Genomic DNA, 19,744 nt, shown 5'->3' with positions numbered 1-19,744 from the left:
ATCATATCTGGCAGGAAAACATTGCTGGAGTGAACAGCCTGCTGACAATAGAATCAGGCGGTGGAACAAAAAGGTTCTTTTCTTCTCGTAGGCCTACGTTCGGCTATTTTCAGAGATGATTTCATGTTCTCTCTCTCCATCCTCGTGGCTGTGAAAGTCATGTTCCCTGCTGTATTATTTATTTAATTTAAGAGAGAGAGAGAGAGAGGGGTTTATTTTCCACTCTCGAACCGCTTTTCAACACTCCATGTCAAGATAAATCTTTATGCAATGTTTGCACCATGGCAAACGAGAAAATTGCCATAGGTCCCTCTGAGGGGTCGACTGCTTTTCAGAAGCCAAAGAAAAGAGATGTCGCCCAGGTTGTAATGAGATGTTGAAGAGAGTCGAGAACTATTAATACGACTTCCCACATAATACTATCTACATTAAACACATGGATAAGAAATAAAACACAGTATAAAATGCAGTAAGCACAGTGGTTTTGTACAATGTTGTTTGTGTCTGCCACCTTGGAGTTAAGTAAATAACATTTATGGAGAATTATGCGCGATTGATTTTAGATGCAGCTGCTGTGTTGTTCGTTCTCTCCATTTGCAAACAGTCTTATCTTTGAAATAAAATGATGCCATGGTGTGACACTCCCACAGCTATTGTGATGCATTAATGGCCAACCCCAAAAGCCCCCCCATCACATTCCCCCACACAAAAAAGTTGCAATATGAATCTAAGCTCCAGGACTTAACTAGGGTTCACTCCACTGCAGTGTATGCAACCCTTTGTGTCGATTAGTGCAAGGGGTAAGTCAGGGATTTGAGAGGTATTTTCATTAAAGTGGTTGTCCTAGTACTGTTGTTGAATAGGTGGACGTCATCTGCTAGGATGTTTTGTTTGCGGTTAGCCTGTCCGGTGTCCAGTGTTGAAATGTTCCAGTGATGCACAAATGCACCAGGTCTTCTCTCAGGTGCCCTCTCATACTACAGTGCATTAGCCTCTGTGCTCACAGAATCACAATTCACTTTCTTTTCTCCTCTCCTCTCCTCTCCTCTCCTCTCCTCTCCTCTCTTCTCCTCTCCTCTCTTCCTCTCCTCTCCTCTCCTGAAGACTCTGGTAGGGCTCTGGTAATTCACTTTCTTTTCTCCTCTCCTCTCCTCTCTTCTCCCCTCTCTCCTCTCCTCTCCTCTCCTCTCCTCTCCTCTCCTAAAGCTTCTGGTAGGGCTCTGGTAATTCACTTTCTTTTCTAAGTGCAGACAGACAATATTTTCTTGTTGTTTAGGTGTCATCAAGGCAAACTACAGTGAACACTGCTGCCAGTGGCCAATAGCATGGGCAAGAGAACAACGTGCAGTGAAGCACCGGCCTGCTTTAATGGTTGAGTTTCCACATGATTTCCCTGAATCTCGCTTAATGAAAAATGTCCTAATGTCTTCCATGATGGTCTCACTGAGTGGGCAGTAGCAAGTGCCTCTCTGTGTTCGTTAGGGGAAGATATGGAGAAAATGAAATGATGCTGGTGATATGATTCGATAAATTAAATGCACCATCTCATCTCATAGTCAGATTTATTACTATATGTAATGGTCAGCCATCAAAACAATGATTATGTCCGTTGAAAACAGAGTTCCATTAAAACACTGTTGACTAACGCAGAAGAGATATCTCTAGGTATGAGATGTTTCATAGAGTGATATCATTAAGTGTTGCGCAATATAATAAATCACACAGCGTAATAGTGAATTGACATTCTGTAGGCTAATGTCACAATAATAGCGACAGGATTATATTTAAGGTTGGGTTGTTCATGAATACCGTATGAAAGTGCTGTTATGCACTTATAGAGTATGCTACAGTACACTGCACTTTATGTTCTTTTCAAAACGTGTCTTGGGTCCATGGGTGCAAAATTTATATCAGTCTGGATTAGTTTGACAGTGTCATGTCACGTCAGGTCATGTGCGTGCTGAAATAGCATATATATTATATTGGTACTGAATGTATCTTAACATGCAAGCATTTGTTTGTCAAATGGAGAAGAATAATAATAATCATTTGTAACTCATCATTTGTATTACTTTTTTAGATGTCAAAAAAAAAAGTATGCTAGTCTACTCTCAAGTGTCCTTGATAATGTGCGACTTTTTGGAAGGTATGTTGGTGAAGGTCTCAAGCCAGAGTGCTTGAAACACCTTGCATAGGTTTGTGCAATGACTCGGTGCAAACGCCTTCACTTATCCCTCCCCTCCTTGAGAGAGAGAAAGAGAGAGAGAGAGAAAGAGAGAGAGAGAAAGAGAGAGAGAGGAGAGGAGGCTGGAGCAGAAATGAGTGTGGCAGCAACAATGGCATGATGGGAACGGTGAACTGACTTGAAGTGGCGTACTGAAGACTGATACAAGGAGCGTTGAACAATTGTACTCATAAAATGAATGATTTACTTTATTAAATGGAGGACTACAGTTAATGAGGGAGGTTTTTAAAAATGTACTGCTGTAGACAGAATAATTGTTAGAGTAAACATGCTATGCTTGCCCTATGTTAGTGTTGAATATTTTGTCAATGATGGTAACTTGTGGATGGTCACGTTATCATCTATTATCAAGTTATCCTTCAATTAAGTCATCCAAAAACTCAGTGACTAGACAAAGTGTCTATAATAGAACATTTGCTACTGCGCTGCTGACATACATGCTGCCTGACCACAGGATGTTTCTGCCAACTCTTCTTCCCCGTAAAAGTACTGAGCCATTGTTACCTTGAAAGAACCTTACAGGACCTGAGATGATGGCAATATGACCCATAAGAGTGCTTTAAAATGCTTTAGAGTGCTTTTGAATGCTTTTACTGGGGACAGGCTGATTGTTGGAGGGCTTTTCTAAAAGCATGTTTACCATGTACACAGAATAAACTCACATCCAATCCGTTTCCCCGGAAACCTCAGAGAAAGCAGGACCAGAGGAAGAAAAGGCAAAACATAGCATCTGTTTTCGAGCACCATGTTTCGCCCCCTTCTAATCCATAATAATCTCTTCTCTTCTCCCGACCTCCCAGACGTCTGAAGGGTTCGTCCAGTGGCACAGAGTGTATTGATCATCGGCCGTTAACGTTTGACACAGTCGTGCCCAGCATGTGGCCTAGAGGGACAGGTTCATGATTAAGACTTGTTTTCCCAAGTGAAAGATGCAGGTCTGTGATTCTGGCCAAAGGTCAGTGATATTTGGGCTCAGTAGCCAATCAAATTACACCCCTTCCTTCCGTGCTCCTGAAGCGTTTTGTTGGAATTGTTTACGGCTGGAATAGTTTACGGCTCGGTCTGAGCCACCATGTTTGTTACCCATTCACGCAGTCTCAGGACTGTGCATGAACACCTGCCTGCCTGCCTGAGGATCTTGAGAAGCAATTTGCTGAATTTGACACAAAGTGTAATGAATTAGAATTGCACACTGCACCTTTAATGAACTGTGTTAAAATAATCTTATTTTGGTCCTGTGAACAGCCACTTTTCTGAGCCTCCTTTGACAATGTAGATTCGTCCCACTTTATTGTTACATTTACGGTAAATCCTCTTGCAAACATCAGACCTATCCTTTCCACAGTGCTAAGTGGAGAAAAATGCAATCTTATTTCCATTTCACTCTCGTTTTATGAAGATATTCAGTCCAATGGTGTGTGCTCAGCCACAGAGTGTGCAGTGTGAGGAGATCCTTTTGAAATGCATATGAAGGTGATTTGTAATGATCATTGCAGGAAGCTCACTCCTGTTTCATTCTCAAAGCGAGCTCTACCTGCTCCAGTAATTATCACCTTCTGAGAGATCCGTCCTAGTTTGATGGCGGTCCAGATTGGCTCCGTGCTGCTCGACTCCTCGGCGCCCAGGCCCACCTTGTACCCACTCTGGCCCGGCCTACCTCTGGCAGCGGCTCCCACCATCTGTTCCAGAGCTGCAAACAGGCTGGGGCTTTGAACTGCTCCAAACGCAAATCACCATTTCCAGCTCACACACACACACGCACACGCACACACACACACACAGACACACACACACACTCAAACACACACAGACACACACACACAAACACACACAGACACACACACACACACACACACACACACACACACACACACACACACACACACACACACACACACTCAAACACACACACACACACACACACACACACACACACACACACACACAGACATAGACACACACACACCCCCCCCCCCACACACACACACACACACACACACACACACACACACACCCACACACACCCCCCCCCCCCCCCCCCCCCCCACACACACACACACACACACACACACACACACACACAGACAAGCCTAAACATGCAAACATGTACGAGGCAGCCGAGGCACCTGTTCTTGAAGTGTCTCCATTCGTGTCACGTATGTGTTTTTTTATCCTCTCCCTTACAAACGTGTTTGATTCATTCATTTATCTTTTCCTCTGAGAAGTTGTCAAGACTAAGATTATTGTGACTGGTGGCTCAAGGAGGGCTGCTGTGATGCTGGGAAAAAGAAAAGAAACGATTGTGAGATGTGTCCCATTGTGCCGATCTGCAAATACCGCCCCATGCTGTAATGGCACCCACACTGAAGATGCAGGGCTGAATGGCAATGCACTATACACAAAGATGAATTGAATATAGATATTATATAGAATTGAAAGGTGCTGCACACTGTGTGCCGGTACATGCATTATTCATTTGACCTTTTTTTAAACGCGCGTATTTCCGAGGGATCAGATGAAGCATCCACTTCATCGCACAAGAGGGTTTCTTGTGTAAGGTTCTTCGGAAATGTTATTGGTGCCTCTCGAAACTGTCTTTTATTTATTTATTTGATTTGATGATTTATTATATATTTCGTTGTCATCTCTTTGAAGCGTGACATCACAGATCGCAGGGCCGGCTCATGTCTTGAGTGTCAGTCATCCCAGAAGGGTCAAGCCGGCTGGCCCTCTCCCTGACATGGCACTGCCAACTCAGGTTATGCCATGCCTGTCACCGCCAGCTTTTGACGCCACGGACCCCAGGGGGGGCACAAGCCGAGGCAAGTGGTGAACTGTGCCCATGTTTGGACAAGCCAGCCATTTATAAAAAAAAAAAAATGGCAGCACACCTGCCAGTGAGTAGAATGGGGAGGCGGGAAGAAAAAAAAATGCCCCTAAATGGCATGGACTAGTGGTGCATTTAGCACAGTCAGGGAGGGTGAAGTGGAACAAAGCGGCCATTCACTCTGTCACTCTTTAGTCACACTCGCAGAGACCAAAAAAGACAAAAAAAAAAGAAAAAGAAAACACCTGAAAGTGCTGTGCCATACAAAGCCCTATGGAGCTCATGCCTGCCTTTCCTTTCCTCCATTATGCCTCCAGCTATAAACTTTCTTCCTATTTTAAAATTCTCTTCTGGTGAAGAAAGAGGAAAGGAAAAGGCTCAGGGAAGTATTCACGTGTTCCATGTTTGGTTTTAGAAGGGCAGAGTCCATGGCATAAAACCCTCCTTTGCCAGCAGAGAGAGAGGGCAGAGTCCTGGGCATAAACCCCTCGTTTGCCAGCAGAGAGAGAGAGAGAGAGGGGGGGGGGGGGTGCTGTCCTTTCTCCCTGCTGTTTCCATCGTGGGGATAGAGAGAAGGAGAGAGACATACTAACTTTGACTGCTCTTAAAGGGGAGAGAGAGAAGGAGAGAGACATACTTACTTTGACTGCTCTTAAAGGGGAGAGCTCTTTGACTGCTCTTAAAGGGGAGAGCTCTTGGCATTTCCTCCCTGATGCCCTTTGAAGTCCCCCAGTGGCTGATTACATAGGCGGCGCACAGCGGGGCGAGAGGCTGCCACATCGGGGTGACCTTGAAGGGTCATGGGCTGACAGTGGTGGGTGGATGGGAAGGGTGCGGGGGGGGGGGGGGGGGGGGGGGGGGGGGTGCGGTTTGGGTGGGGAGTGTGTGTGTGTGTGTGTGTGTGTGTGTGTGTGTGTGTGTGTGTGGGGACTGGCAGCAATTATCTGTGGTCCAGTGCCAGGGGTGTGTGTGTTGGAGCCTGAGTCTGCCTGCCATCCGGGTGCTGACTCGTAAATATTCAGAGCCCTGCAGTCAGCAGTGATGAGTGGATGCTTGCCACACACACACACACACTCTGTTCCCCGTCGTCTCCGATGATACACACACACCAATGCACTGAGCATGGAAATCTACCTTGACAGGGGGCTGCCATCAGACGCTGGCATCAGCCGCTCGTGATGTGACAGCATCTAAATATCCCCCTTCACCCTCCCCTGCTCGGAATGGGAAACAAGGGGAGATAGGGATCGGTGACCTGTTATTGATTTCCCTGCCACACGGCCGCGAGGGTGGTATTTCAAAAAGACCACAAATAGACAGGTGATATATTCAGCTTTTGCCCTGTTGCATGTACCACAGAGACCTACGATGCTGGCATGCTTATACAGCTCACCTGCAATGCCCTCTCGCCAGGCCTGAAGTCCAGATAGCCCCTGTCAGTGTAATTCAACCTATTTGGCCGGTCTGCTTTGGTGTGTCAAGGTGGTACACCTGCCGTTATTGGCCATCTGCATCGTGGGTTGCTTATGTTGGCACTAGTGGTGTTCACAGAATCCAATACTTTTGAGTAGACTTTGGCAAAGGACAGCTCAGAGAAGCAAATAAAATCTATTTTACTGGAAGATGGGCTAGACTTTGTGCTTTTCGTGGATAAATATGCCACATTTTCACAACAGGTCCTCCTAATGCAAGTTCTGCTGTAAGGAGAGAAAAAAACCTCTCAGCAGTTGATCTTTGAGAATAGCTGTCAAGTAAACACGACACAGTATCTACACAACCCATACATACATATTTACATAATGCTATGCACTCCCTGGAAGTGATCCATAAGTGGACTGCTTGATGGATCCGCTGTGCATCCATCGCAATTGCTGGCGTTTCCGAAGTCCTCCACAAATCGCCTGCTGCTTGTTTACTAGTCAATCAGGCTTTATAGTATCGCATTGTATCTCTCGTACCTCCCTGGGCATGTATAGTCGATTGATTTTTACGGTTTGTTTTCTTTGGCATTTGGAGCATATTGACTCCTCTGTACTCCTCGGCTTGTTTTAGTGAGTGCGCTAAGGTAAGAGAAAGGGAAGCCATCAGGTTCTGATTGTTCCCGAGTCTTTATAATATTTGCCATCCCTCCCTCCCTCCCTCCCTCCCTCGCAAACTCCCATCCTCGCTCCCTGGATCGCTCAAGAAGCCACACGTGAGCGAAAAAGTTGAACAGAAACCCTGCAGCTTTCATCAGCGTATCACTTTGAGCAGACATTATGCAAATGTGCTGCCATGAACCATATGTAAATGACAAACACAAGCACGTCCCGGCAAAATTACGGCCATAAATCTGATCAGTGCTCTCCTAATAATCGTGATGGTTAAGTGAGGCTTTCCTATTTGTTCGCACGTTGCTGCAAACCCCTTTTCATTCATCAAGAAGATGCGGTGAGAGCAATGTGTCAAATTGCCTTTAGTGAGGAGATGAAGGGAATACTGACTATGGGCCAAATTGCCAGCACCTCGCTTTTTACGGTGTGCTAAACCTGATTGCACTGTCAGGTGGGAGAGACATGGCTTCCATGGATCAGCATGTGTGTGAATCAGTTCTAGAAATGTACAAGTCACAATCGACCACGCTATATTTGTGTGCTTTTCAACAAAAAGTCATACATATTTAAAACAGTTTTATAACAGCTGGTGGCTCGGAATGGTTTTTACAGGATTATTGATGTTTCTATTTGTAAAAACATTTGTAAGAACAAATCATAAAAAAATGATCACTAGTTATGTTTGTATTATTATTAGTAGTGTTTGAGCTGTGGTGTTAGGCCTACATATTATCACCTGTTGTGTGCATGCGGTACATTGCTTCACACACCAGCAGACGCTAGACATGACGGGACAGCTGCCATATAGATCTTCCCTAATGGAGTCAAATGGAGGTTGGATTTGGCCATGGCCGGTGGCACAGGTGACAATCTAATCTAACCGTATGGAGCTGTGATCTGGCACTGCGAGGCTGCCGCCCATGGTTCAAGCAGGCAGGCCCACCCGCCAGGTCCGTGCCCTCTGGGCTTGCTTCCTCCCTCTCAACCACCCCCCCCACCCCCCTCTCCATGTCTCTGACCCAAACAACGGATCCTCTAACGGCGGCAGGCGCTTGGCACGAGAGCAGACCCCCACAGAGGCGTGACGGCTCAGCTTTGAGCCTGATCAAACGCGCATTACAAAAGGCCCCATGGTTTGTCCCAAATAAGACAAACGTATCTGTAAAGCGGGCCCCCGGTCCCCGGCGGGCCCCGGCAGACGCGTGAATGGTGGGCCCCAGCTAAGTCTCTAATTGCATTCACATTGGGGTCAAGTGTCGCAAATCAAATTTCATGGATCTGCTTAGCGAGGCATGTTTGGATATTAGTGTGTGTGGGGCTGGGATGGCTGCAGTCCATCCACCGCCTAACCCCCCCCCCCCCCCCCCCCTCTGTTTCCTCACTGAGTAGAGAGAGATCTGCCTTCTGAAGACTGCCATCAGACCAACCAGTAGAGAACACAGGGCAACACAAATGGCTGTGGTGGGGTTTTCTCTCTGGCGAATTTTGCCAGAGGCTTTTTTAGGGCTGATTATATAGCATTTCTTCTGTCCCTTCCCGAATGAGATCTAGATTTTTTTAAATTTATTTCCAGTGCTGAGAGATGAGATGATGATGTGCATATTTAATGTTAACAGATAAGAACTTGATGAATAAAAACCCAATTACATTTGAACTGGAGGCGACGGGAAACTATCTCCTCGGTGACCTTTTATCAGGCCCGAAGGGTTAAGCGATAAGGATCGTCCCATTTTCAGCAAATGAAAGAAGTTCATCCCAAAGCCCTCTTTTCATCTATCCTAGATGCTAGCTATGCTGGTGGACACACACACACACACACAATAAGGAAAAGAAATTTTTCGTAGAGTTTTTGGTACTACTTCCTGTAAAATATATTTTGGTTATGTATTTGGTTATTGGTTTTCTGTGTCTCTCCATAACAGTTGTAAACTCTACAGTAAACATTATAATGTGTTAACATGAAATACGTTAGAGTTGAACACAGTAAATATTAGATGTGTTGTTAATTTTGGTCTTATTTTTGTCATGTATATCACATTTTTATGAAAGTTTTAACTGGTGCTATAGCATGCTTAATGCTACAGTTCAAAGAGACATTTGACTGACTGCATGTCTGCGTTTATTTGCCTCGATATTCTGCTGATGAAGAATTTCCCCAGAAAAAACCTCAGAGCACCCAGCACACCCTGGTCAGAGCTGACTGATTGATTCTGGTAATTCCCTCCCTCTGCCCTTGCTCTGCAGGTTGTATTGGACACACACACACCCACACACTCACACACACACACACACACACACACACACACACACACACACACACACACACACACACACACACACACACACACACACACACACACACACACACACACACACACACACACACACACACGCACACACACACACACACACACACCTTGCTCTGCAGGTTGTATTGGAGTGCTCTCTCACGCTTGAGGTGCAAATGAGCCTTTTTACTTAAAGCAGTGCTTAATTGAAGGCACATGCTCGGCTGGGCAGAGGGGCCCTCTAGAATGCACTAAAAGAATGAATCATTATGCCCTGCACATATTGTTTCTGGAGGGCGAGGAGAGCCAGGCTGCCATTCGGTGCCCCGAGGCCATACTCTACAACTCTAGCCATCTCCTGGGCACTGGCACCAGATGGTTGTGCCAGTCAGAGGGAGGAAAGAAGAAGAAGAAGAAGAAGAAAAAAAAGGAAAGACAGAGGAAGAAGGAAAAAGAGTCATGTGGGGAAAGAGATAGGGGTTGGGGGAGGGGTGGGGGGTGGGCGAGTTGGAGGGAAGGAGGGAGGAAGAGAGAGAAAGGGAGTGAAAGAGAGAGAGAGAAAAAAGCGTTTCATTTCAGTCAGATCATTAGATTTCTAAACTCAGCGGCGGATGGATTTGCATAGCCTTGTGTGTATGTGTGTGTGTGTGTGTGTGTGTGTGTGTGTGTGTTTGCATAGCCTTGGGTTGGCAGTGGCCCACTTTTCTCCTCCTGTCTTTCTGAACGGCAGCCAATGCGCTCCGTTATTTGTGTCGGGAGGCCCGGGTGCCCGCCACGGAGAAAAATAACAGCCTTGGCGCACAGTCAGAGTTTAAATTTTTTTGCTTTTGCTATGCCCCCTTCTTCTCACCAGTCGCTGCCCGTTAGGCGGTACGTAGCCCAGATCGGCCGCCATCTGGGGGTTGTGGCCCCGGAGTGATCCTGAGCTGCTGGAAGTCCACTGCTGGTCATGGAAAGCCAGGGGGCAAAGGTGGTCAAAGGGTGTGAGGAGTGGCCAACGAAGGACAATAAAAAAGTAAACATTGCAAAAACAGTGAGCGCGCGGGCTTCGGTTTTTCAAATGGCTTTGGGAACAGCAAGGTCATACGTGTTGGATTCCCAGGCAGTTCACAGACTTGGATGGAGGCGTCAGCTAAATAACGACATGTCAATATGGCACCCTGCTCCGCCACAGTGTGTGTGTGTGTGTGTGTGTGTGTGTGTCTGCGTCTCTATGCTATGAAAATATGACACCCTGTCTGTGTTTTGGATGTGGAGTGTTTTGGGGGCTAGTGTGGTTCTAGTGTAGTGTGGATCCCTATTATCAGATCTGCAGGCAGAACAGAGAAGCTGTCCCTGCGTTGCAGACTTCAGATGTTGTTTACTCTCCGGATTCCTCCCTGCAGGCTCTGGGAAATCGTCAACTGTCAATCAATTACAGCAGATGACGGACACAGGATGAGAGAATGGCCCCCTACCGCCGCTAGACTGACAGATCTAAATTCATGCTTCAATGTTTCAAAGCATGACAATCAGCAGCTATAGAATCCTTTTCATATGGACTTTGAAAAAAAGTCTTCGCCAGGAACGACATGCTTTACAATGGACTGTGACATAACAGAGTCATTTCTCCATTTCCGGCAAGGCCGCCCATACAGCATGTGAAGCTCCTACTCAACCTATCTCCTTCTATTATGGGCTGTGTGAAGGACGACGGGGAACAATGCTCGATAGACATTTATAGTTGTGCAAAAAAACGATGAGTGATGCAAGTCTTTGTGTTATCGAGGTCCAATTTTGAGCGCCACGAGAAGCTTCCTTTTATAGTTGTGAGTGGGTACGATGGTTGAGTGTACATTTCATTATGCCACACATTTGTGTGCTCTTGCAGTAGCTTGAGAGGGGTATGGTATCATTCATATGTTTCCTCTCCATATTTCACTCAAGCTTATCATGTTTATTGGAGGTTAACAGGTGATTGAACCGTTAAAAATGCATCTCACAGACTCAAACTGATTTTTTCTCCTGTCCATTTATAGGCTTGAAATAAAGATTACTAAGGGTATACCAATGACCACCCGCTCTGAAGGGTGATTTTTGGCTTAATGTGCTTGATGGTGCTTAATAGTCTAGTAAGCACCTTGTCTGGTGGTTGTAGGATCTCATTGAAAGATACTCGCAAAGATGTAAAAAAAAAAAAAGAGTAATTCAGACTTGTTTGGCCTAGAACAGTATTTTGTAACTGTATACTGTAATACAAGTCCACAGTGTATGAAACCATTTGACTGAATAGTGGGTCTCGTTTAAAGGGTGGCTACGTTACCATCCTTTTTTTCTTTTGTATTGATTGCATTTTGGCATTTTAGCTCCGTATGGGCCATCTGCTGCTCTGTACATTTAACACCTGGACCTATTTAGTATCATGTGGTACATGTTGATTGAATAATATGAAATAATCAGAACCACTATCCCGTTCAAAGAAAGTCTTTGTCTCTTTATGCTAACCTTGTTTTAGATAAATAAAGCATGTCAATTTCAATACCCTGCTAATTTAGGGCCTTGAAAAACACGTTTGCGAAAGCTTTTAAGGGGTGTGTATAAGTGACACACCTGATTGAGCGGGGGGGGGAGGGGGTCTTTGAACTGAGTACTGAGGAGCATCACATGAGAATGTGGCCTTTCACCCTGAAAAATGTAAAAGTCTCCAAACAAGTGTTTCCAAAAAAGATTAAGATGAACTCCTAGCCTAAGGAATGCTCTCAAGGTCACAAAGTGAAATAAACCAGTGGAATAACCCCGCCATTGACAGGATAGTCGTTCTAAATTGAGAGAGAGAGGAATGTGTTGTTTTTCAAGATTCCAAAATAAGTTCAGTTGCAGCCCTTAAGTAGGTCAGAGATGAGAAAGACTGGCCTACGTAATTTCTCTGCGATGGTACGGAACAAAGTGTGTTAACACAGGAGAAAATGAGCAAGCACGTATGTTCTCTCCCTTTCCTCCGCATCCCTTGGGGGCGATAAACAAACGTTTGTCAAAACCCAATATGGCCATCGAAGCTTGCGAACGCCCACTCACAGCCCCTGCGTACACCAGGCGCTCATTCAACCAAATTGGATTCCGAGCGGCGTCTTCCCGCAGTGAGCACCGAGCAGTGTGGTGCATTATCAGCAGATGACATCCATGTTTAATGTGATTTACAAGGTTCTGATTGAGAATTAGGCTTTTATCCGGACTACTGCTGTCGGAACCCTGAACACTCCGCCTGTATTCTGTACGAGTGCTCATGAGATCGGACTGAGAGTTCTATTTCTCTACAACTGCAGCTTGAATCTCCTGGCGTCTGTAGGGATATGTGGAAAGTTGAAGTGCACTCGTGTGTGTGTGTGTGTGTGGGCACAATTTTTTTTTTGTACACCTCTAGTTCTTTTTTTTTTCTTCCCCATTTTGAGTCGACTAAAGTGCTCATAATGGGGAATTTAGATTCTTTAAGATTACATTGATCTGGCTTTTATCGTCACAACTCTGAAGCACACACATTTCGTTGAGCCCGACCCAGTAGTTTACTCAAAGCAGTTCTCTCAGTGGCAAATGTTCTCACAGCGCTGGGAAAGACTATTTAGACCATTTATCTGCTAAAGCAAAGGGAAACTTCATTGGAGATGTTAAAAGCCACAGTCAGTCATTAAGATATATAAAGAAGAAAAATAGTTGTCAGTGCTTTTATCCCTCACTCTCTCCCAAAGCCAATTGAGGATAAGTGCAGCCCACTCATGTTATTGACATTTCAAAGGCCACTTCATTCATAGCATACTTGGAGACGCAGATATTTGAAGACACACAAGTCAGTTTAATTTGAGTGTCATTGTCAACATTAAATTTCATTCCGTGCAAAAGGGCTGAAAGATTCAAAACTGTGGTTGGTTTCAGACCCATTAAGCATATCGGCACAAAAAAGATTTTGCTCTTGGATTAGCATCCGCCGGGCGAGTTTAGCCGTTCCACATTGACTGTTTGATGCAGTGAGAGCCCACTTGGAAAAATGCTTAGCCCGGGAACCACAAGCGCTCAGCCCCTCCAAATCCCGTGGGTGAGCCCACTGCCACTAATAGCATTGTAAATGATGATTGATGACTCAACGGGCCTCCCAGACCCCTCTCCAACACTTGGAAGTGGCCACTTGCCCTGGAGCGGGGCATTGGTGAACCTCAAGGTGTCAGTTGCCTAATTGTCTCTCTTGCTCTCCCTCTCTCTCTTTCTGTTTCTCTCCCTCTCTCTCTCTCTCTCTCTTCCTTCCAGAAAGGTGGCTATTACAAGTGAGTGATACAGAAGTGCTTTCAAGGGCAAGTTAAATGCTACTGGGGTGGAAAGGTCCCCATCTAGCCTGAGGTAAAGCAGATGTTTGCCACGTCATTCTCTCTGTCCCTGCTGACCTCCAGTGTGGCTTGATTGAAATTGCCCATGCCGCGGTAAATATTAAACACTGTGTCGTCTGGAAATATAATACAGGAGACTTACCGCGAAAGGTGTGAGGTGTGTGTGTGTGTGTGTGTGCGTCTGTGTGTGTGTTTGTGTGTGTGTGTGTCATTGTGGTGGCTGGGGTGTTGAAGTCAAAAGCATATGCAGCTATAGACTGCAGCGCGTGGGAGAACCAAAGAAAGAAAAGATCGATCAATAAATAAAGCTGAAAATGGGATCTGGAATGCAGAAGGATGGGGAAGAAAGAATGCTCTGTGCAGAGCTCTTCGCTCCTCACTGCCAATTCTGTTGACCTTTCTGAGATCCTCTTAACCGCCTCAGTTTGAAGGCAAGTCATGTTGAATGGGGGAAAAATGGCATTAAGTCGGTAAATTAACTTCAGCCTCTTGTAGTAAAATGGCTTTGTGTAGGAGAAAGACTTTGAGAGGGGCCATGTTTAGCATCAGAAAGACCACTGTGTACCACACACTGAAGAAATCAAATCCTGGACAACTGTATCACAACAGGTGCACTGTTACGCAACACAGTCCATTTCCTCACCCACTCTCATCTCAACAGGCATTCAAAGAAAAATGTGTTGGACTACCTCCTCCTCCTTGTCCATTCTAAGTTGTTTCTCAACCTTATCTGTGCCTACTGCATCTGTCACATCACTGTCAGCAGCACGGACAATAACCCAGAGAGGGGTGGCCTAGTTCAGTTCAGTGTGTTTCTCCAATTCCGTTACCTCTCTGTTGTGTCCTACAGAGTTTGCACCCCGCACTGTAAACTTGCTCCGACAAATGATGATGCGACGCCGCAATGACTGTCCAGTCCTGTCCAGTCCTGCCATTAGCCGAATTGGTAAAGGGGTAAAGTGGGGGACGAATCTGGTGTGCAACAGTGAAGGGCAATATCCCGTCCATGTACCCCACACTGCTCATCAGAGGAGGGTTAATGAGCAGAGTGGCTGATACATGGGGGTATATGTGTTTAACGCTAGATTAGTGGCTGCTGTTCGACCCCCTCTGCGCACCCCCCCCCCCCTCTCTCTCCCTCCCTCCCTCCACCCCCACCATTCACCCCCATCACTGCGCCTCGCCTCAGCGGTGAAGCCCTGGCTCAAAAATCAATCTCAGTGATTTTGTTCCTTAAAAGTCTCATTAAGGAATTAATTGGAGCTGCAGGACTTTCAAAATGAGGGAGAATGAGTGCGGCCTGCTGAATTGATTCGGCCTGTATCAGCCTAAGCGCCTAAGGTGGCCCTTTTTTATCCTAAAATTATTTAAAAATGCTTGACTCATTTAATGGCCCTGACAGGCAACTCTGTGCACCACTAAACATCAGACCCTGGCACATATTAATAGTCCTCCATGCTAACACAAAGTAGCACTGAGATATTGTTGGTGTTCTCAAAACCTGAAAGCAATGTTCGTGTTTCTATCAGCACAGCAGTGACTGCAAGCTGTCGCGCTCACACACAATGTACACAATTTAGAGAGAAAGAGCCTACATTGCACTCTGACACACACACACACACACACACACACACACACACACACATTTGCAAGCACACTCACACACATTTGCAAGCACACTCACATTCACTCTTCCTCTCCTTCTCTCTCTTTATCTTTCTCTCTCTCACTCACACACACATACACACACACACACACACACACACACACACACACACACACACACATACATTGGCTGGGCCATCAAAGTCATTGATTGAGACAAATTCAAGCTCTTGCTGAGGGACGTGCCGACAAATACTGGCTGAAATCAAGCCTGCCGATGAATTGCTTGCTGGAGACAATCTCACAGTGAATTGATTGACAGCTGGGTGTTTATATTCCTACCAGTCGTAATGCATTGTTCAATGAGCTGGGCTACTGATCCTACTGAAGAAGGAGAAAGGGAGGGGACAAGAAACAACAATACCTCAACATGCAAACTCTCCTGGAGGCACTATTGATCTGTTCAGCTGGACAACTTTAACAGCCCAACACATTTAAAGCAGCTTTACCCGTACCTTTTTATTTATACAGCTCTCACACACACACGCACACATACATACACACACCCACACCCACACGCACACACACACACACACACGCACACGCACACACACACACACACACACACACACACACACACACACACACACACACACTAATACATACACACACACACATACATGATCGCCATTTTGTGATCATCCAATTTGCATAGGGTGGCCCTGGACTGCAAGTGATGGAACACCTCCCACAATATGTATGTACAGACTCAGACACATATACTGTACCTTGACTCCTCCTAAGTTAGCAGCTTGTTGTGACAAAACATCTGAATCTCACAATCAATATACTTCTTACTCGCTTCTGGCGTTTTTTAACGCTCTGGTCATTTGCCAAGGCAGACTCGCTGGATCTGATTGGCTGTTCATGTTCCTGTTTCTGTCCCAGTGCTGTATGTTAATGCGACCCAGATGTAAACAGTGGCCTCTTCCTTCAGACCGCTCAGTCAACATCTGAAAAGAGTGAGTGAGCTCATTATTTCTGCCTTTTGTCTCTCCTTTTCCCTGATCTTTTGAAGCAGAGGCGATACGCTCTTATCATCTCTCTGATGGCGCTTGTCTCTTCTTTGACTGTCACCATCTGAATATAGATGCTCCTCTGTTACTATTGGCAACAGAGGTGCAATGCATAATGTATGGTCTAAGACAGCTGACAGATAGACAGATAATCCTTTCTGTGGTTCAATGCGAGCACAATAAGCACAGTAGGTACAATAATTGTATAACAGAGTTTTACTGGATATGTGCAATGCACTCAATGGCAATATATAGATGATCTGCACACAGTCATTTCTATAGCGTAGCTGCGTCAGTTATCGGACAGTTTGTTTAAAAAAATCGATATGCTAAGTCTATTTATAGATTAACCTTAGATCTACCCAAACTAATGGTTTTCCAGAGAGATATTTGTCCTTTATAACTTGTATGACTCGTTTAGCACCGCAAGAAAACGTATGTATAAATCTTTCTTGTATAATCGTATTAATGTTCGCTGCGACACGTTACATGAGTACGGTTTTTACCTGCTTACGTTTCTTTCCATAGCCACTCACAATAGTAAACGTAAACATGACAACGCTGAATGTGGCCAATAATTGACGCATGCCCGTATTTGACGCAGTTCCGCTACTGAACTCCGGCTTGGGTGTGAGGATATACAGTATTTCCTCGAACTGTTCTTCGACAGTTTCTATAGTATTATGTAAACCTGCCACTTAATATGTATTTTTTTATATATATTTTCCACTCTCTGTGCTGTAGCTACGCCCGTAAAAAACAAATGTCTGAAATGATAAATGGTCATCCGTGCAGCCTTACATACATCAATGTACACCTCGTTCATAAGAAATGCTAAATTGATCCGAGCTGCACTCTTAAATCTAATTAATCTTGTGTCTAGTTCGTTATGGTCGGGGCTTCAAAGTGGACATGAAAAATTGCTCCATCAGTGTGAAGACATGATTGCAGATCTGCAAGATGACAACACTGGCCACGGACTAGTGAATCACTCATTAAAGCGTACAGTACACGCTGAACTAACTGCAACCAACTGTGTGCGCGCCTAGTCTGAGTGTTCCGACCAATTAGGTCCGTCAGAACGTGAAGGGTGACATTTTGTAACAGCCTTGCCCTTTCCTGGCCATCATCCAATTTGCAAAGGTGGGCCGTGTGGCGCAGGTGATGGAACACCCCCCCCCCACCTCCCCACCTTCCAGGGTTTTGGTTGTGATGTCTGAGGCCATCTGGATCATATCCTTACTGCATGGTGGCCATAGTGCACTGAGCCCCACCTTCTTTATCTCACCTTTTTTTTTGTAAGATAGCAAAACATCTCAAGGAAGATGGCACTTCGCTTGAAGTTCTCTCCTTTGTTGTCAAGTGCTTCCTTTGTTGAGTGACATTCTATTACGGAACCGGGCGGCTGGTGACACCTCCCAGGAGAACTCTGGGAATGGGGGTGTATCAGAAGAATAAAATGACAAAAGATTTCTAAACAAATTATGTTTTTTTTTTTTTTTTTTTTTAGAGCAGGCACAGCGATCACTCGCTGGTGTCATCCTCTCCTGTCCTGTGTTTGCCGGGAATCTGCATGCACGGACACAACAACGTTTTCTTTAGTTTTGACAGAACTGTGATCTTAGACTCCAGTGATGGGGAAATGTCCTTGTCCATTCGGCAATTTCTGTTCCAGATGTTCCAGAAATTCCCTGTGGTCTGTCTGCTTCAACAGTTATAATTGTGTTGAACAGCTTGTTCTCTGTGAAAATTGAACATAAGCTAAAGGGTACATAAAAAAAAAGAAAGTCAAAACACACTTTCGGGTGGTGAATCTGAACACCTGTTTAATGTGCCCAACACACTCACACACGCAGCACTTGGTTAAATCAGTATTCCTCTCAGAAAAGGCACGCATTGAAAAGAGAAGCTTGCATCGTGCTATGCACACCACCGAGCGCCGGTGATAACCATGGTAACATCATGCCAGATCAGTGGTGTGAGACAGCCTTCAGGTGTCGAAGACAGAGACCTCTCACCGGCAAGCTTAGCTTATCCCTCAATACGCCAGAGGCAAGGAGGTTCATAATTCAAAATGCAAGATGGTGCATATTTCTGTAGCACCAGATATCGAGCTGTATCACGGCGTGTCACTCCCTGAGTCGTCTTTGATGTAGCTCAACGTCTTCATTACCTTTGCATTTGAAAGCCTCTTCCCTCTCTGTGATCGCCTTCAGCCTTGTCGTAGAGAGTGTTTCTAATGGATCTCATTTTTTTTAGTTCGGTCACCTTTTATATTCTATTTCAAACCCTTTTTTTTCCCAAGCCATGTTCCTTTCAGCTCTACCTCTTTTGGAAGTTTCAAACAGAGCATCATCCTGAGAATTATCGCCTTGATTTAGAAAACTGTTTAAATTCATAACTTATAACTGCTTCAGACATTTTTCTGAATGTAAAAAGTTTGTCGGAATCAAATAATTCTCCTGAGATGTCAGTCACCAAGGCTTGGGAACTAATGGCCCGTGGCTTACAATGACACAGGAAACTTTCCAGGCCATAAACCTAGTGCAAATCACTGTGTAAAGGTCACCATGACCGTGTCGCCCCTAAGAGCGGATCAAAGGAACAGAGGGAAACGGAAGGCTGGTCACTTCCACGCCAGTCCCTGGTGAGAACCAGAGCGAGACACCTGCAGAGACAAGCTAAAATTGACCTGTTGAGCAATTTCCCCCCCCCCAGAGCAATCAACCTGTAAAAGCACATCACAGCCTATTATTTTAACATGTCATTGTCACAGTATGAGGCTCTCAAGATGTGGGTCTGTAGGTAATTTTTCTTGGTCTGTTCTGGTTTTGGCCTTTCAGCTTTGCCCAAGAAGGACATTGTGACGGTGTGATTGTCCTTACAGGTGAATATGTGCTCTGGCTGCCATGCCATCGAGCCGGGCTCTTTGGTGTGGCGGTCAGGGCGCATGTTTCGCACCCTGTACACCCAGGTTCTAGTCCGGGTGGGGTGACCACGCTCTCCCTTCGCTATCCCCATGGTTGGGTGAAACACTGTGTGAAGCACCCAATGGTTGGGTGAAGCACTTGTGTAGGGTTCTCCGGATGGGAGAAGCATGATTGGTGTATGTGTGAGGGATGCCTATGTGCGTGAAGTGAATGGTTACGCTTCCCGAAGGTGAGGGCAGTGTGACAATGTGCTCGTCCCTACAGGTGAATATGTGCTCTGGCTGCCATGCCATCGAGGTGGGCTCTCTGGTGTGGCCGTCAGAGCGCA

Source organism: Sprattus sprattus, assembly GCF_963457725.1.
Source record: "Sprattus sprattus genome assembly, chromosome: 2".
NCBI classification, from domain to species: Eukaryota; Metazoa; Chordata; class Actinopteri; order Clupeiformes; family Clupeidae; genus Sprattus; species Sprattus sprattus.
This window is presented reverse-complemented; position numbering follows the sequence as displayed.